This window comes from Pectinophora gossypiella, unplaced genomic scaffold, assembly GCF_024362695.1.
Source record: "Pectinophora gossypiella unplaced genomic scaffold, ilPecGoss1.1 Pgos_38, whole genome shotgun sequence".
Lineage (NCBI taxonomy): Eukaryota > Metazoa > Arthropoda > Insecta > Lepidoptera > Gelechiidae > Pectinophora > Pectinophora gossypiella.
Genome location: NW_026063248.1, coordinates 561,417 through 582,913, shown reverse-complemented (window position 1 = coordinate 582,913; position 21,497 = coordinate 561,417).

The following is a 21,497-nucleotide window of genomic DNA, read 5'->3' as shown; positions in this document are numbered from 1 at the left end:
AATAAAATAGATAAATGAATTAAAATATAAATATTATAATATGTTAAATAAATAAACAAATAGTAACCTAAAACTTAGGCAACTATATAAATTAAGTATCAGGTTCCTACCTGCCAACAGCCAAGTTACATAGAATACAACATTTAACAACAAAGAAACAAAAGGAAAGTAAAATAAAAGTAACAAACATTAATTACAAAATACAGAAAAAAAAAACAAATCTGAGTAAATGAGAACAAACATATAAACATATTATAAACATATTTATGTGTTGTTTTTAATTTTTTTTCTTATGGGCCACATAATATGGTGGTTTGGTATGTATGGTATCTTAAGATTTCGTATCAACAGTGGCTGCAAGCTGTCTTTGATTACTTGTGGCTCTGCCCACCTCATTAGAGATTACAGGCGTGAGTATATGTATGTATGTACATATGTAATATGGTCCGGTAAATCTAGTTTCAGTAATTGAATCTTTATTTCGATACTAAATTATAAAATGTAATTATTTTGTTTGGCCTAATATCATTAAGAGTCATTGTAATTATTATCATAAAGTAGAACTACTCAAATGTAATTTATTGTCATAAAGTAGAACTTGCTGGTATTGAGGGTTATAAGGGATTACTGAAAATGTCGTTTGTAAGGTCACATGCATAGTTTACGAGATTTTTACACAAATATTTTTAACTTTTACGTTTTTGTGAATAAAATGTTATCATAGCCTTATTATCCATCCCTTAGCAGGTTTTGGGTGTTCTTTAGTAACAATAATAGATCCTATATGAACAGCACATGTGATGATACTGTAACGAAGCATTTCGGACCAACGAGCCTTGTGGCGACATCTTGTGGTTTCTGGCGATATAACGTTGTTTTTATATTTTACCCGCAGGAAATCACAGATGGCGCTGCAGGGTTATCGATGGGCCCGAATATTTTTAATTATTTTATTTTCTTCAAAATTTGGTATATTAAAATTATCTGCAACATTTATTTTTGATATATTATAATTATATTGTTTAAATTTTGGGATCAAACAAGTCGATCGATTGTTGTCGTTGATTCGGCGAATTTATGGTTTGGTAGATTTTATTTTGGTTGGCAACATTGTTAGTTCTTGTGTCAGACTGACAGCTGGCTGAGCTGAGAGACAGGTTTTGGAAAGTGGGGACGTCGCGAGAGCGCCGGAGACTCCACTGCCGTAACTATAATGTGGGCAAATTAAAAGCCACGATTTATCGGCGACATCAAGAGCCGATGTCTCAATTTAAATAAACAACTTAACCGAGATGGTAAGTCCTTGCAATTCTTCGTGCATATTTTTGCACCAACTTGGTGATAACCTCGAGGTCCTTTGTTTTTCAGCAACATCACTGAAATCCCATCGCCTAAGGTCCAGTGGGTGGGATTAGGTTTCATCCGAGCGATGCCCAACTATCCCGGATGAACCTGTAAGTTATTTTCTTTGTTTTACACTCGTGAGTTGCCTTGCCACGCTGTCAGCTGAACCACATGCTAATCATTGCCATTCCTTGTTGCAGATGGGGTTTTCTTTAAGTTTTTAAAGTTTTTGAGTTTTAAAGTTTTGAGTTTTTAATTGTTTTAACGTCTTTAAAGTTTCAACGTTTTAATTTTCTAACGTTTTGCAAGTTTTAATCTAAGAAGTTTATGATTGGATCAGACTATTTCAACAAATTTTGTGAATGAAGATTGCTACTGTTTTCTTCTGCGTTTGCAAGTTATTTCAAGCTTCATTTCGGCGGAGCTTGCCTTGGTTGTTTGCACGTCGAAGCTTTCCTCTGTGCGGCGCGCATGTGGATGTGCCGCGCCTCTCCTTTTGTCAACACACCGGATAAGGACCGGTGAAGGTCTGCGAGGTTGACCGGTGGACGTGCAGCCCGCCAGCTGCGTAACAGTTGACCCGCTGCGCCGCCATCGTCCAGCACGCCCTGGCCTGAGCCGGCCTCAACTCATCACCTGTACGTTATTCCGGAACGCCTCAGGTAGGCCTGATAGTCGGAGGTCCTCGAGTAAGTGAGGTGCCTACAGGTGTACGGACAGTGTTTTTAAATATAGTGCAATCTTATGGTCATGTTACAGAGTGATACTTTACCTAACGGCCCACTTCTCATTAATTGAATTCTATTCTATTGGAATTACAATGATTTGTTTCAGTGGCGCCCTTCTTGGTGAAATTGTCGCTCTGTACAACCATTTTAGAATATAAGTGGTGTTGGCATAAACTTTAAGAATAAATTTTGTGAAAACAGTGTATTTTTTTTTATTTTATTATTAAAAGTGATGGGATTTTGTGTGAATTGTTTGTGTTTTGTTTGCATCTTAGGTTAAGTTGTGTTTGTCTTAGCATAAGTAAGGTTCTAGGCCTCCTACAGAGACCTAACTTAAATACTTATTTTGTACAATAAGTTTAAACCCAATTTTATGACCAAACTGGTCTAGGGCTTATTGATAATAATCTTACTGCATTTGTGTGTTTTCTTTATTAACCTTTTTATATAGGTAAACTAGGGTTTAAAACAATTGCTAACATTTTTTTGATACTTGCTATATTTTTTATCACAATATTGAGTTTTTTTGTTAAAATTTGGACAAATAATATCCATAGTAGGCACTGCTTTTTCATATTTTCCAATAATTAAAATATGTAAATATAAAGGTATCAACTTTAATTTTTTAAATCAATTAATAATACTTTCTTAAAACATATAAAGGTAGTTTTTATTATCACATTTGTAACAGGACATTGGTTAAAAATTGATATTAAGTAACTTTGTTTCATCATCATTATATTGAGAGTTGTGCCGCTGCTTGGCAAACATTTTTCTTATTTGTTTTATAAAAATAATTATAGAACTGTCTTTCATCATCAACTTTATTGAGTATTCAGTAGTAAATTTCCTTTACCATCTTTACATATTGATTGATAACATATTACAACTTGAAAAATTTTATTTAAGTTTATTTAATAAACATTTACTTAATATAAACATAACCTTAAACAAAATTAATAAAACACTGTTGTTTCTTCTATTATTTTGAAAATTATTTACAGGAATAGACTGAGAATTGATGTTGTGTGATAATTACACTTATTTGGTTTATATTTAATGAAAATTTAGTACATATTTTAGAAAATAAGTTTTGGAGGCAGACGGGTACATTTTGAAACATAAATTTACTTCAGTTTACTTCAAACCACTTTTCAATCTTGAAATTATAACTCTGAAACACAACCATGGATATCCAAACTGTTTATTTACATTCACTGCTCCGTGATGAATTAATATATGAAGTGAGTATTCGTGCAGAAGCACCGGCTGATACTGTTCTCAATTTGAAGAAACAGCTTAGGGAGTTGATCACTGGTTTCTCTCCGGATGAAATAATGGACGATGAACGAAAACCACAGGCTGAATTCCCAATCATCACCGAAAAGCTGAAGGAGCTGCAGGCAAAACTTGATTTAGCAGTGAAGTCTAGAGACCGTCATCACCTTATGCGTGCTAAGGCTTTGTATAATCATCTTCATCACCGTCTTGAGCGTGTAGTATGCACGGAGTCTGTCGATAGGGACATAAAATTGAAGCTGAATAAAAATCTTATAGCTTGCGGTCACTCATTGGAGAAATTGTTGACAACAAAAAACGTCATCGACCCAGAAGAGGAAAACCGGGTAAAGGGGACAGATGGTTCAGCAATTAATTTAATGAAGTGGAACATTAAATTCGACGGCCGTACGAGTCCACATACGTTCTTGCAGTCGATAAGTGAACGCGCCTCAGCGTTCGGAGTTAGTGACAATGTACTTTTCAGGTCCGCCTTTTGTTTCTTTTCGGACCAAGGTCTTCTATGGTACAGAGGTGTTAAGGAGCAGGTTTCGTCTTGGCAGGAATTGAGTGAGTTTTAGTCCAAGAATTCGCACCCGTTGATTTCGATTATCGTTTGCTGGGGGAGATTAGAGCTCGCACCCAAGGACAGGATGAACCAACACACATCTATTTTGCAGTTATGAACTGTATGTTTTCACAATTGAAACGACCTTTTTCAGATAGTGACAAATTAGAAATTTTAACGCACAACATTAGACCCGTTTTTAGAGAGCAGTTAGCATTGCATGACATAGCTACGATAGCTGAATTAAAAGAAAAATGCCGAAAAATAGAATCTGCGCGACAAATGACACAACTGTTTGTCGAACCACCTAAGCAGTCTATTTTAAACAATGATTTCGTTTATAAAGGCAAAACAAAACCTATTATGCCAGTCAGCGAATCCCCTGATGTTAGGGAAACCGAACAGGTTTCGGTAGTTCAGCCACCAATTCAGGCTCAAACTTTTAGGCAGCGACACCCGCCAACTAGTGAAAAGCCTGGTTATAAGTCAAAATGTGCGGCTAACAACTCTGTATTTTGCAAAAGATGTAAGGTGTCTACTCACTCAACCGCAAGGTGTAGGGACAAGACAGTTAAATGTTTTAAATGCGGTCATTTAGGGTTTACGGTAAGGTCGTGCCCAAAATGTAACAACCCAAAAAACTAGGTTGCTCGGACAATAACGCCGATCCTCCATCCAAGGTCGAAGATGGGGATTGGAAACAATGGTTACAGGTAGTAACTAATTATTTTAAGCTTAACAATGTAGCTTCCGTTTTGTTCGAGCCCAATGAAGATGACGTTCGACCATATTTGAAACTTAATGTCCTGGATTTGTCAATATATGGATTGCTGGACTCAGGTGCAGCAGTTACAATTTTAGGTAATGGAGCACAAAAATATTTTGAGTCATTAGGTTTTACAGTACAGTCTGGTAAAAACACTAATGTGACTGTTGCGGATGGTTCCCAGTGTACCTCAATAGGATTTTTAATGTTGCCCATTACATTTAATGGTGTAACCAAAATTTTGAATTTTTTTATAATACCCAGTATTAAATTAAATGTTATTTTAGGCGTGGACTTTTGGCGGGCATACAATTTAATGCCAGAAATTTTCGAAAGTGTTTCCTACATGAAAGGTCCACAAATGTTTTTAGAAATGCCAGTCAACTCTATACAAGCTTATGACAGTCTTCCCAGTGAACACAAAGAGTTAGCGGAGCTAATGATATCGAAATTTCATGACATTTCTTTTGAGCGCAAGGGTTTAGGTAGGACGCATCTTACTCAGCATGTCATCGACACTGGGGTTGCACCACCGGTCAAGTGTAGACCTTATCCCATGTCACCGGAAAAGCAGAAGGAACTACATAAGGAATTGGACAGGATGCTGGAGCTGGACGTCGTCGCTCCGAGCGAGAGCCCTTGGAACAACCCGGTCCTTATGGTTCCTAAAGCTGACGGTACATGGCGATTTTGTCTGGACTGCCGGAGGCTCAACTCTGTGACGAAAGGCGATGCTTATGCCATTCCCTACATACCCCAGATATTGGATAGCCTCAAGAATGCCAAGTACATCAGTTCTGTGGATTTTAAATCGAGCTTTTGGCCAATTCCACTCGACCCTAGCTCACAGGAGAAGACTAGTTTCACAGTGCCTGGTAGGGGGTTGTTTAAATTTAAAGTTATGCCATTCGGCCTATGCGGAGCTCCTGCCCGCCAACAACGGCTCATGGACATGTTGTTTGGACACCCTTTCTGCAGTGACGTAACTAAAGGCATGATTTTCGTGTACATCGACGACATTATAGTAGTTGCTGAAGATCTAGAAACGCACATACTTCTTTTAAAAAGGCTTCACGAAAGAATACAGAGCGCCAATTTAACGATTAACTTTGAAAAGAGCAAATTCTTCCGAAGCTCCTTAAAATATACTACATACACTATATTTACTTTACTTTACTTTAATATCTGGGATATGTAGTGGATGAGTTTGGGCTTAGGACCGATCCCGATAAGGTTCGTGCTGTCCTGGAGTTCCCGGTACCCAAAAATCCGAAAGAACTAAAAACCTTTCTAGGTGTTTGTTCTTGGTACCGTAGATTTATTAGGAACTAGCTTTTGCCCGCGACTTCGTCCGCGTGGCGTGTTATATAAGAGAGAGATCTTTGTGTGTGTGGGAGTGCATATCAAATTTCAAGCATCTAACTTATGCAGTTTAGATTTTTTCATACAATTTTTTTCCCAATAACTCCCATTTTTCAAAATACAGCCAAAAATAAACTTTATATTTACTAAGGTATGCATGCATGCTAGATTGAATCAATTGATTGAATTGATTTTTTTTTAATTGATTGTTCATTGAGTTTTAATTTTAATACACACTTCCTCTCTTCCCTTCAACGTTGCTGTGCCCTACAGGGTCCATGTTTTAGTTCCTATGCCTATGTAACACCCCATTGTACTACATGGAATGCAATAAATAATTTAATTGAATTGAATTGAAAACATCTATCTTACGCGGTTTCGATTTTTTCATACAAATGTTTTTTTCCCGCTAACTCCCGTTTCCGTGGGAATTTTGCAATATCCTGTTGCAACTAAGGTTTAAGTTAACTAAGGTACCTGCATGCCAAATTTCAAGCGTCTAACTTAAGCGGTTTAGATTTTTCATACAAAAGGATTTTCCCGCTAATTTCCGTTCCCGTGGGAATTCCGGGAATTCCTTTCTTAGTGCACCTCTACGGTACCTAAGCTATGTCCCTTCCAAATTTCAAATGCCTACATTTAGCCGTTCAGGCTATGCGTTGATATGTCAGTCACTGAGTCAGTCAGTTTCTCCTTTTATTTAGATTTGATTTTTTCATACAAATGTTTTTTCCCGCTAACTACCGTTCCCGTGGGAATTTTGTAATATCCTGTTGCAACTAAGCTTTAAGTTTACTAAAGTACCTGCATGCCAAATTTCAAACGTCTAACTTGAGTGGTTTAGATTTTTCATACAAAAGGATTTTCCCGCTAATTCCCGTTCCCGTGGGAATTTCGGGAATTCCTTTCTTAGTACACCTCTACGGTGTCTAAGGTACCTGCGTGCCAAATTTTAAACATCTTACTTGAATGGTTTAGATTTTTCATACAAAAGGATTTTCCCGTTAATTCCCGTTCCCGTGGGAATTTCGGGAATTCCTTTCTTAGTGCACCTCCACGGTACCTAAGGTACCTGCATGACAAATTTCAAACGTCTAACTTGAATGGTTTAGATTTTTCATACAAAAGGATTTTCCCGCTAATTCCCGTTCTCGTGAGAATTTCGGGAATTCCTTTCTTAGTGCACCTCCACGGTACCTAAGGTATCTGCATGCTAAATTTCAAATGTCTAACTTGAGTGGTTTAGATTTTTCATACAAAAGGTATTTCCCGCTAATTCCCGTTCCCGTGAGAATTTTGGGAATTCCTTTCTTAGTGCACCTCTACGGTACCTATGGTACCTGCATGCCAAATTTCAAACGTCTAACTTGAGTGGTTTAGATTTTTCATACAAAAGGATTTTCCCGCTAATTCCCGTTCCCGTAGGAATTTCGGGAATTCCTTTCTTAGTACACCTCTACGGTATCTAAGGTACCTGCATGACAAATTTCAAACATCTAACTTGAATGGTTTAGATTTTTCATACAAAAATATTTTTCCGCTAATTGCCGTTCCCGTGGGAATTTCGGGAATTCCTTTCTTAGTGCACCTCTACGTTATCTAAGGTACCTGCATGCCAAATTTCAAAAGTCTAACTTGAGTGGTTTAGATTTTTCATACAAAAGGATTTTCCCGCTAATTCCCGTTCCCGTAGGAATTTCGGGAATTCCTTTCTTAGTGCACCTCTACGGTATCTAAGGTACCTGCATGCCAAATTTCAAACGTCTAACTTGAGTGGTTTAGATTTTTCATACAAAAGAATTTCCCTTCACTACTCTGCTCCTATTGATTGAAGCGTGATGAAAAGTATACTATGACCTGTCCAGGAGTGTGAAGAATAATTGTACCAAGTTTCATTAAAATCCGTCCAGTAGTTTTTGTTTCTATAAGGAACATACAGACAGACAGACAGACAGACAAAAATTTTACTGATTGCATTTTTGGCATCAGTATCGATCACTTATCACCCCCTGATAGTTATTTTGAAAAAATATTTAATGTACAGAATTGACCTCTCTACAGATTTATTATAAGTATAGATTTCTCCACCATTGCGGCACCCTTACACGCTCTTACCAGCTCAAAAACTAAATTTATCTGGAACCAGGATGCAGAAAACGCTTTTGTCACTTTAAAAAACAGTTTAGTTTCAGCTCCAATTTTAGCCTGCCCTGATTTTAGCAAACCATTTTCAGTTCACTGCGATGCATCTAATTTTGGCGTAGGAGGTGTGTTAGCGCAGAATATTGATGGCCATGACCGCCCTATCGCTTATATCAGCAGATCCCTTAACAAAAACGAACGTAACTATAGTGCTACCGAAAGGGAGGCGTTAGCAGTTGTGTACGCGGTTGAAAAATTTGAACCATATTTAGGTAGTAGACCATTCACCGTCGTAACCGATCACGCATCACTTAGGTGGTTCATGAATTTGGAGAATCCTACGGGACGCTTAGCTCGTTGGGGTTGTAGGTTATCCCAATTTAATTTTAAAATCGAGCATAGGAAAGGGAAGGATAATGTCGTCCCTGATGCCCTCTCACGATTGCTGCATGTGGATGCCATCGATGCTCCAAATGCAGGAACCGGTGATGAGTGGTATGATAAGGTTTTCTCTGGTTGTACGGCTTATCCCAAAAATTATCCCAATTATCGCGTCGAAAATGGTACTCTTCTACGATACAGCAAGGGTAAGTATGCCTTGACTCAGGAGTTTGATTGGAAGATTGTTGTGCCAAAGTCAAACCGTCTGCAGGTCATGTCCGAAAACCACGAACCACCGACCTCGGCACACCTCGGAGTGTTTAAAACGCACCGTAGGTTGTGTTTGAGGTATTTCTGGCCAGGAATGTACCGCGACGTGCTTGATTTTGTCAACAAATGCCGTATTTGTTCCGCTTATAAGCACAGGACCAAACTCACTCCTGGGATCATGGGTCAGCCTAAGCAGTGCTATAGGCCATTTCAAGCTGTATCCGTAGATTTGGTAGGACCTCTTCCACGATCACGTTCGGGTTATTGCACCTTTTAGTAGTAACATGCTGTTTTTCAAAGTACACCATGTTATTTCCACTTCGTCGAGCGACTAGTGCTGCAGTAGCTAAAAACTTTGAGAATTATGTGCTTCTAGCTCACGGGATTCCTGAAACCGTAATTACCGACAATGGGGTTCAATTCACGGGATCAGAATTCAGTGGCCTTCTCAAGAAGTACAATATTCCACGAGTTCACTACGGGCCTAGGTATACGCCACAGATTAACATGGTGGAAAAGTACAACAAAACAGTCATGACAGCTGTTTCGTCTTATGTAGCTGACGATCATAGGACATGGGATCTCCATTTATTTAAGGTTCAATTTGCAATAAATAGTGCGATGAACGAAACCACTGGGTTTAGTCCATTCTTTTTGGTCCATGGCCGGGAACCAATTATTAACGGTTCTTTTTATAATGATGACAGGGAATATGAGGTCTCAATGCCAAGGGACGAGTATGCGGTTGAATTTGGGGTCCTTCGGGATATTTTTCAAAAGGTTCGGGATAATATCGAGAAGGCTCACACGACGAACGCGAAGTACTACAACCTGCGACGCCGTAACGTCAATAGTTTGCGCGAAGGGCAAGTAGTGTGGCGAAAAACGTACGTACAGAGTGACGCCGCAAATTTTAAAGCCTCGAAACTTGCCCCAAAATACGAACAGTGCGTGATTAAAAAGGTATTGTCACCCTTAGTATACGAATTGGTTTCATTTGGTGGCAAGAACTTAGGTTCTTGGCATATAAAAGATTTAAAAATATAATTTTCAAATTGCCCCGTGTTCCCCTAGTCATATTTTTTTAAAACAAAATTTTCCGGCTTGGATCAGTATATTTGGCTCAATTTCTAAATTTACGTTTATAAAGAAAGTTACATTATTTTTCTTTTTCATTGGTTAGCTTTCATAACATATTATAAAAAAAAAATTAAAACTTTGGTGTGTTTACTTGTGTCGTAAGTGGCCTAGTAACAACCTATATTTATAACGATCACGATTTTTTTATGTAGTCTTTTGTTTTAAAATTACTAGCTTTACAAATAAATGTTTTATGTTATATGTTTTTTTAAGTGTGTTTATGGTGCGCTGATAAGACCCATACACACTAGCGTCTGCAACGCAGCGTTTTTATGAACGCCCACTTTAGCGTTCCATATTTTTTGTATAGGCGGTTATAGCCAACTATTAAATATAATTTATTTACGTTGCTCGTGTCAACATTTTTTTTTTAGGCATTATAGTAGCCATTTGTTAGGAATTAATTTTTAGATAGGGAACCTCATTAGGTTACTCATTGTTTTTTTTCCTTTTCGTCGGAGCGGGTAGTGACTCCTTAAATAAGCCTCTAGCAACTGTTGTTTTGTTTTTTGTCTTTGTCTTTAGAATAGGGGTATCGAGTGACACTATGAGAGTCGTCAGCTCATCAGGGTTATGAATGTGGGTAACACCCAGTGAAATGGATACTGGGTGCTATTTTATGAAAGAAGTGAAAGGTGATAAATGAATGGTGAAGAATAACAGGTCGGGGTAATTGTTGTGCTTAGGGTTGTGCTGTTTATATGTTTGAGTTGTGCTTCGTTACGTTTTTTTTATGATTTGTTTTGTCGTCTCGTCTTTAGAGACAGTTTTTTTTTTTAAATTTAGACTGGTTGTGCGCTCCAGGCTCTATGGCTGAAGGCAGCCGTGTTTCTCACCCAGTTCGAAACCTCTCGTGGGTAGGGGGGTATTGTAACAAAGCATTTCGGACCAACGAGCCTTGTGGCGACATCTTGTGGTTTCTGGCGATATAACGTTGTTTTTATATTTTACCCGCAGGAAATCACAGATGGCGCGAAATGAAATGAGGGTTGAAAGTTTGTATGGGAGTTCGTCATTTTTGGGGATAAAACCACGAAACTTTATATTTAGGAACTTGATAAGAAATAAAAAAACAATTTGTTAAAGCGTTTTTGAAAATTCGATCTTTGAGGGGATGAAATAGGTGTTGAAATTTTTTATGAGGTTCGTCATTTTTCAAGATAAAAATATTAAATTTTGTGTTTAGGCACTAAATAACAAACAAAAAATCGTTTGTTCAAGCATTTTGAAATTTTTACCAGTATGGGGGTGAAATACGGGTTGAATGTTTGTATGGGTATTCGTCATTTTTGAAGATAAAACCATGAAACTTGGTACGTAGGTCTCTTAGGATGTGCAGAGTTTTTCAACAAACGGATTTTCCGAAATTCGAACGGAATGGAACGGATTCGGAACGGGAACTACAAAGCCAAACTTTTTGTGTACAAAATATTAACCACTGAACCTAGGAACATGATATTTAGTAGTTTTGGGTGTATCAAGTTAAAAAAATTTGGCTTTTGTAGATAAAGTTCCTTTTAACGAATACTCTGCATCGCCGCCACTGCCGTCGGTCGTCGTTCGTCGTCGCGCACATTCGCCGAAGTGTGGCGGCAGTCAACGGCGCTGTCTTGTGGTGGGGGAGCGCACGTGGTGTATACGTGGCCTGCTCGCGAGTGTCGAGTCCAAACAATTTCTACATTTTAACAAATAATAACAAAATAGCAAACGTTGTGTACAAAAAAGTTTTAAATTAGGTCATTTTAAAATATTTTTGTACACAACGTGACGCTGACCCCTGTAAGTGTCTTGGACATAAGGGACCGATAAATATTCCTAGGTAATTTCTGCCACTCAATGGAATACATAGGTACTTTATAACGACTGTAAACAGATATTTTTTATTTTTTTTAAATATACCTACTTACTCTCTTTTAATCACATGCTATACCGTTCCTTTTATATAATCCTTAATATTCAAATTAAAAGTACGCAGACGAAGTCGCGGGTACCAGCTAGTTTAGAATAAGTAAGGCGTGTACGTAAATTTGCCTTCGCATTTTTATGCTGTTATTAAGCAAGTTTGTGGGCTAGCAGTAAGTTTCCCAGGAAGTTATTTTTTAACAATATATCTAAAAGTAAAACTATTTTAGAATTGATTTTATAATTTATTAGCGACCCGGCTTCGCTCGGATGCAATGCTGAGGAAAAATGAAATTATTTACGACATCACATTAAAATCCTCAAAAATAACAGTATTTCTACACTATTTATTGGATGTTATTATACATACCTATAAACTTTCCTCTTGAATCACTCTATCTACTAAAGAAAATTGCATCAAAATCCGTTGCGCAATTTTAAAGATTTAAGCGTACATAGGGATATAGGGACAGAAAAAGCGACTTTGTTATACTTTTTAAGTTCTGTCGTTTGCATATTTAGCGCCAATTTTGAATTGAGAACTCTAAATTCAAATTTGTTGGAATTTCGAATATCAAAACAATTGAAAGCATTAGGATTAATGCAATTGTTTAGTCACAGCGTTGGTTTGAATCTGTCAGATCATGTCCGAAAATGAATCTTACAAAGAAAAATTTTCTATAACTTTCGAAGAGGCCTACTGCGACTTCAGTGTTTCAAACAGTTAAAATCTCTATTCCACGATGAAGTGCCATGTCTGCGAGCCATCGAACGCTGGTATTTAGAATTCGAGCGTGGATATCCGCCTTCACTGAAGATAATATCGTTGCTGTGAGACAACTAATCCTCAAAAATCGTCATGTGACATACCGAGAATAGAGGCGTTATTAGGCATTTCAGGGACAACCATTTAAACGATATTGAATGAGGCACTTGGTGTGAGAAAACTAGTTTGCCGTTGCATCCCGCATTTTCTGACGATCATAAGGTAGCCCGCGTCAGATGGTGTAAGAAAACTCTTCAGAGGTTCAACCGAGGAGAGTCAAATCACGTGTATGACATCATCAGTGGTGACGAATCTTGGATTTATGCTATTATCCTGATTCCAAACAACAATCCACAGTTTGGGTCTTCCAAAACGAGTCAAAGCCGACTAAAGTTGTTCGCTCTCGAAGCACTTCAAAGAAGATGGTGGCTACCTTCGTGGAGAAAATCGGTCATGTTGCGACAATTGCACTTGAAGATCGTAGGACGGTTAATGCAGATTGGTATACCACAATTTGTTTACCACAAGTCATCGCCGAACTTCGAAAATCTAACCCAAAGCGACGCATGATGATGCGCAGGAGTGCAGGATGCTGCACCATGACAACGCAAGCTCACACACCGCTCGTCAAACGATTATTTGAAGCAGGAAAACGTAGAAATTCTTGACCATCCTCCATACAGTCCTGACCTAAGCTCCAATGATTTCTTTACATTTCCTAAAATTAAAAAAGAAACTCTTCGCGGTCAAAGGTTCCAGTGCGATGAAGAAGCGGCCAACGCTTTCAAGTCAGCCATTTTGAACACTTCTACTTTGGAGTGGAATAAATGTTAAATAATACCTGGTTCGAGCGAATGGAAAAGTGTATTAAACTTCGTAGTAAATACTCTTAAAAACAATAAGGGGAATTATTGAGGAATTAAAAAGACTTGACCCTTCCAGAGACTTGACTCGACTTAGAGCCACGTATGCTTGTCCTAATTCAAACAATTTTGAGCCCAAATATACTACTGCATGGTCGACTGTGCTGCCCTGCATATGTTATGTTATGTTAGTGGGCTCTGTTTTCCGCATTTAGACTCTAAGGTGGCCCATTATGCGTGTAATTGTTGACTACGTAAGCCAACCTATCTCCTTCCAGAAGCTCAGAAGCCTCCTGGGGATTTCACAGGCTTCGCGGAGCGACTCCACCCAGCGATCCACTGTGCTGCCCTGCATATTATGGACGGTGGATGACAATGACAAAATTAAGGGCAACATCCTTCTTTCAGTCATTTTGTAATATCGTCCATCTTGGATTTGAAATTTTGACATAATGACAGTATTCTACTAGTGTAGTCCTATCTTTGATACCCATATTGAGGGGGTTGTGGAAAAATATGTAATCCCCCATTATGTACCGGCTGCCATCTTAGATTTATAATGTTATTGATTTTATTATATTGTATTGACATCGGAATTAAAGGTGCGTACCAAATTTCAGATCAATCTGACAACAGGAAGGTACTTAAATTGCAATATCTAATTTTGATACAAATATACCGTAAGGGTTTAGCTAAATAAAACCGTTTAACCCTTTCACGGACAGAGACCATGGGTCATTGGTGGTTCATAATAGGTAGTATGGCACTTTGGAATCGGAACGTCCGTATACGTTCTGTCTTTGAAAGTGTTAAAAAGAAACTTTTACAAACAGATAACGGGTTGTACGCTATTATTTATATTTTATGAAACTTTATTTCTGGCACTTCAGTATTTTAATAGCCATTTTTATAAATCAATTGAAGTAATAAGTAGTTTAAAGAGGTATTAAGAATAATTATTTGTCTCTTACGTCTTTTTACCCATGTAAGATATTACAAAAACTTACTTTAAAGAATTTTTGGTGAACTGACATAATCAATCGATCACTTTGTAGGCAATTTTTACATAATGAGAGCAGATGTGTAAAAGTCGTTACAGTAACTTTTACTCCGCTAACATTACAGTATTATTATATTTAAAGAAATATTGTCGTTCTCGTATGCATTGTCGTAAGAGCTGTAAGTAATTTTGCTTCCAAATAATATTTTAACCAGATGGCGGTTAAGTAAATTTGCTTTACTGTAAACTGAAGTCATTTTTACGTAAGCGCCACTATATCCTAAAATAGCAATCCAACAGTTATAATATGTATTGCTGGACATAGAAAATTAAAAAACAATGTAACCTTACTTTGACATCATCTAAATTGGATAATTGGGTAAAAAGTTATGATAAAAAAACGAAAAAATGAAACTTTAAACGGCTTTTTCTCGAAATGGCCTTTTGGCGCTTACGTAATTTTGCCTTTCCAGTGACGAAATATAATTGTAAGTCGTCAGCGTATATATGAAAGTTGCAATTTTTGATGTTTTTAGTTATATCCGCACTATAAAGAATGTAAAGAAGGGGGCCTAGAATCGAACCTTGTGGTACACCTCTTGTAATAGTTTCAGGAGAAGAAGATGAAACTGAACCATCTGCTCTGTGGACCTCTACATATTGACGCCGTTCCATTAAATAACTTTCAAACCATTTTATTGTGGCTACACTAAATCCATAATAAGCCATCTTAGCTAAAAGCAGTGTTAGATTTAGACAGTCAAATGCACGGGAGAAGTCTAAAAGTACAAGAATAGTGCCCATACCTTTGTCTTGGGCTTCTAGGATATTACCTGTTACGTCTAAGAGAGCTGTGGATGTGCTGCGCTCCTTTCGGAAGCCAGATTGCAAGTCGGGAAGAATATTATTGTTCTCTAAGAAATCAACTAGTTGCAAATAAACAACTTTTTCGAGGATCTTCGAAAGACAAGGTAAAATACTAATGGGTCTAAGATCTTTATGGGTTTGTGGGCTATCATTTTTTGGGACAGGGTTAATTTTAGCAATCTTCCATGTATTGGGAAAGACAGAAGTAGAAATAGATCTATTTATTATTGAAAGAATAGAGTTTAATGTATAAGGTAGAGTCATAGTGATCATATCCAAACATATACTGTCATTACCAAGTGCATTTGATTTGAGAGATGAAATAATTTTACGTATATTATTACTAAAATGAATACAATTATACAATTTGTCACATATACAATTTAACAATAAAATTATTAAAGAAAACTTAGTCCATAAACAACCCGCCCCTGACTGTTCCCGGTGCAAAGGTGCCCATAACGCTCGCCGCATTGCCGCGCTGAATAGCAATGGCCACCCTTTGCTCCAAGAACGAACCGGAGCGAGAGTCACCCGTTTTTTCCCTGAGCCTGCGACCTAAATCTGAAATAAAGATTCTGGTGTCTGCCCCCCAGCAGCCAAAGGTCTCCACAGCAACGGGTACAAAATCATACAGTGGCGCCAGTGCTACGTATTTTTCCCTTTTCCTCTCAGCAGCGTCCTCAGCTGCCGCTGAAGGAGAGTGGACGGTGCGACTAAGGTGACTGGCAGCGACAGTACTGACGCAAGTAGCGTCCCAAACTAGACACTTGCCATTTTTCCAAGGCACCAAAGTCAGCCCATCCGGCCTTTTCCCATCGGACCTACATAGGCCCGAAGGCTCAAGCACGCAGGGAACACTCGCTGATACTAGGGCTCTCCGCACAATATCATTGAGTGCATGGTGACGTGAAAACTTCCCCGCGCAACGTCGACAACTCAGTGCGTGATGGCCATCAGCCTCCACCATGGAACCGCAGGTGCATATGTGGGGTTCACACACCTTGCAACCCAGGCGGAAAGCTACCGCCACGCGCAACGAATCATCGTCCAATAAAGTGCCTAAGTGAGGGGAGGGTAATGCGTGCAACCATGCCCCCGATTCAGGTTGTGAAACCGCCCGGAGTCTAGCCAAAGATGCCCCACTAGCATGTGCCAGGAGCTGACGCTCGATCCGCTTTGCTCCAATATCATCCCACGCACGCTGTGTAGCGGAGATAACAGGGGCCGATACACCCGGATTGAGGGTTTATTCCCATTGGCCACCACCCTGTTTACCACCACTGGTGGCCCGTGACACACGACATTAAATATTTTCCCATCCGCCACCAGTGGTGGTCTACGGGAACAATCTTTTTAGGGTATACCCATTGGCCACCACTCTTGGCCACCACTGGTGGCTAGTGACACTACATTAAAGTACATTCCCATTGGCCACCTTGATAACTGAGATATATTATTAATTATTTAGTATTACTAATATATTAAAAAAAAACAAATATTCTTGTTTTAAAATCAACATTTATATTATTAATTATTAGCACAGTTTGAATCAAATTATAATTAAATATAGTATTGTAAATATTGCTATAAACAAAAGGTAAAAAAATCTTGGCCACCACTGGTGGCTAGTGACAACTAGCTAATGGGTATACCCTAAAAAGATTGTTCCCGTAGACCACTACTGGTGGCGGATGGGAAAATATTTAATGTCGTGTGTCACGGGCCACCAGTGGTGGTAAACAGGGTGGTGGCCAATGGGAATAAACCTTGTCGGAGCAGTGTCTTGTCGGAACTCGGGTGTCGGAGCAGTGTTTTGTCGGAGCAGCGTCTTGTCGGAACTCGGTTTTAGATTCCATTCACGAATCCACGTCACAAATACCTTATGCGTACAGTCCACAAAGCCCACTTCACTAGCCAAAATAGATTTTTTCGCACGAGCAGAAGCGACAAAGTCCTCTTTCACATAGCGGTTGGCAAAAGTCACTATTATCAGCTTTTCCTTAGATTTGAATGCTGGGAATGCCCTTATCACCATAGGTTCATCATATCCAGCCTACGACATCGTATCAACAGTGGCTGCAAGTTGTCTTTGATTACTTGTGGCTCTGCCCACCCCATTAGGGATAACGGGCGTGAGTTTATGTATGTATGTATGTATGAATGCTGGGACTCGAGAGATGTAGTTTATTTGTGACTTGTCAATAGTGAACTCAACGGCCTTACCAATATGTTCGTTATTTAAACATTTCCCACGCATTTGAAATTCCCGCCCTTTCCCTTTGCCATTTGACAAGGACAGATGGAACGACCGCTTAAAATATTTTAAAAAGAAACCACTTCTTCCGATTGCCGCACGGACGACGCAAGTACCTCGCATCAAATATTAAAGAAAACCTCAAAAACCTAAATAAAACCTACATGGAATGCATTCCCGACGATTGTGAGTGTTTGTGAAGTGAAAACAATATTGGATTTAACATTGGCGAGACAAACTGTAAGTTTTTTCCTAATTCTTCCACTGTCGCAACCCCCCTCCATTATATTTCATACATTTTGGTAGCAGAGCGTAGTTTTATAGGGCCTCATTTGTTTCCTAAACATTTCCTAATTACTTATTATTTACGATTTTTGCCCCATTTCCAAGTTCTAATTTGTATTTTACCAAATTTTTGCGTTCGCAATAAGCGACGCTTACGCCATTTTGTCCCAGCGCCTATTGCTTTCGTTCGCTTCCACGCGGCCCAGCGCGGCTCGCCACCGCCGCCGTCGGCGTGCCGATGCATTTTTATTTACTTACCTACATCGACAGCTTACAACCTATTTTATTTATCAAACGTTTATTCCCATAACGTTTATTTTCCTATTAACGTTTATATCAAGTAGACATTTGTTGAATTTTTATAAAGGTAAACAAATATTTTGCTTACAAAGTGTCGAAGGAAAATGAGGATGATAATAAATCGGTATGTCGATTCCGAAGATAAACAACATATGGGAATCATACGTCTCGTTATAGACTGGATTCTCGATACCTACGATCTTTGTAGTTCCAAAGACACACCTGTACCTAAAGTTTTGATGCGCTTGGCAGACTTAGAGGCAAATTATGCGAAGTTTAGTGACGCTTATGCTTATGACCGGATGCCAGTTGCCGTTGGTGGAAGGACTTTTTTATTGTTATTGTTTTTTAATCCCTTTTTTTTATTTTTATTATTGTTTAGTATGTTTGTGTATTTTTGTTTTTATTTGTGGTGTTTAATGTTACTAAATTGATTAAATCTTGTCTCAAGGCGTATAAAATATTACTTTTAAGAATAACTAGCTTTTGCCCGCGACTTCGTCCGCGTGGCGTGTTATATAAGAGAGAGATCTTTGTGTGTGTGGGAGTGCATACTTATGCAGTTTAGATTTTTTCATAATTTTTTTTTCCTAATAACTCCCATTTTTCAAAATACAGCCAAAAATAAACTTTATATTTACTAAGGTATGCATGCATGCTAGATTGAATCAATTGATTGAATTGATTTTTTTTTTAATTGATTGTTCATTGAGTTTTAATTTTAATACACACTTCCTCTCTTCCCTTCAACGTTGCTGTGCCCTACAGGGTCCATGTTTTAGTTCCTATGCCTATGTAACACCCCATTGTACTACATGGAATGCAATAAATAATTTAATTGAATTGAATTGAAAACATCTATCTTACGCGGTTTCGATTTTTTCATACAAATGTTTTTTTCCCGCTAACTCCCGTTTCCGTGGGAATTTTGCAATATCCTGTTGCAACTAAGGTCTAAGTTAACTAAGGTACCTGCATGCCAAATTTCAAGCGTCTAACTTAAGCGGTTTAGATTTTTCATACAAAAGGATTTTCCCGCAAATTTCCGTTTCCGTGGGAATTCCGGGAATTCCTTTCTTAGTGCACCTCTACGGTACCTAAGCTATGTCCCTTCCAAATTTCAAATGCCTACGTTTAGCCGTTCAGGCTATGCGTTGATATGTCAGTCACTGAGTCAGTCAGTTTCTCCTTTTATTTAGATTTGATTTTTTCATACAAATGTTTTTCCCGCAAACTACCGTTCCCGTGGGAATTTTGTAATATCCTGTTGCAACTAAGCTTTAAGTTTACTAAAGTACCTGCATGCCAAATTTCAAACGTCTAACTTGAGTGGTTTAGATTTTTCATACAAAAGGATTTTCCCGCTAATTCCCGTTCCCGTGGGAATTTCGGGAATTCCTTTCTTATTGCACCTCTACGGTACCTATGGTACCTGCATGCCAAATTTCAAACGTCTAACTTGAGTGGTTTAGATTTTTCATACAAAAGGATTTTCCCGCTAATTCCCGTTTCCGTGGGAATTCCGGGAATTCCTTTCTTAGTACACCTCTACGGCATCTAAGGTACCTGCATGCCAAATTTCAAACGTCTAACTTGAGTGGTTTAGATTTTTCATACAAAAGGATTTTCCCGCTAATTCCCGTTCCCGTGGGAATTTCGGGAATTTCTTTTGTTAGTGTACCTCTACGGTATTTAAGGTACCTGCATGACAAATTTCAAACGTCTAACTTGAATGGTTTAGATTTTTCATACAAAAGGATTTTCCCGCTAATTCCCGTTCCCGTGAGAATTTTGGGAATTCCTTTCTTAGTGCACCTCTACGGTATCTAAGGTACCTGCGAGCCAAATTTCAAACATCTAACTTGAATGGTTTAGATTTTTCAAACAAAAGGATTTTCCCGTTAATTCCCGTTCCCGTGAGAATTTTGGGAATTCCTTTCTTAGTGCACCTCTACGGTACCTATGGTACCTGCATGCCAAATTTCAAACGTCTAACTTGAGTGGTTTAGATTTTTCATACAAAAGGATTTTCCCGCTAATTGCCGTTCCCGTGGGAATTTCGGGAATTCCTTTCTTAGTACACCTCTACGGTATCTAAGGTACCTGCATGACAAATTTCAAACATCTAACTTGAATGGTTTAGATTTTTCATACAAAAGGATTTTCCCGCTAATTCCCGTTCTCGTGGGAATTTCGGGAATTCCTTTCTTAATGCACCTCTACGGTACCTAAGGTACCTGCATGACAAATTTCAAACGTCTAACTTGAGTGGTTTAGATTTTTCATACAAAAGGATTTTCTTGCTAATTCCCGTTCTCGTAGGAATTTCGGGAATTCCTTTCTTAGTGCACCTCTACGGTATCTAAGGTACCTGCATGCCAAATGTCAAACGTCTAACTTGAGTGGTTTAGATTTTTCATACAAAAGGATTTCCCTTCACTACTCTGCTCCTATTGATTGTAGCGTGATGAAAAGTATACTATAACCTGTCCAGGAGTGTGAAGAATAATTGTACCAAGTTTCATTAAAATCCGTCCAGTAGTTTTTGTTTCTATAAGGAACATACAGACAGACAGACAGACAGACAAAAATTTTACTGATTGCATTTTTGGCATCAGTATCGACCACTTATCACCCCCTGATAGTTATTTTGAAAAAATATTTAATGTACAGAATTGACCTCTCTACAGATTTATTATAAGTATAGATGAAGTACTCTTAACCAACAACATAATTATTTATATTTATATTTGAATAAAGATTAATATTATTATGTTGATACAACTTATACAAATTATTTCGACCAAATTTGGTACCATAAAAACGGTCATTGTGACTAAACCTTAAAAGATAGACATATGCCGTCGCGGACTTTTTTTTAGATCATGTATAGAGGAATAATTCTTTCATACATATTTTTTGTGTATCTTGAACCGTTTTCGCAGCGCACGCAAAGAAAGCCTTCAAAAATGAATAATTTTCCCCGTTTTTTACACATTTACCGCTCTGTCTTTGCTCCTATTGGTCATAGCGTAATGTTATTTAGCCTATAGCCTTCGTCGATAAATGGACTATCCAACAAAAAAAGAATTATTCAAATCGCACCAGTAGTTTCGGAGATTAGCGCGTTCAAACAAACAAACAAACAAACAAACTCTTCAGCTTTATAATATTAGTATAGATTAGTATAGATAGATGAAGTACTCTTAACCAACAACATAATTATTTATATTTATATTTGAATAAAGATTAATATTATTATGTTGATACAACTTATA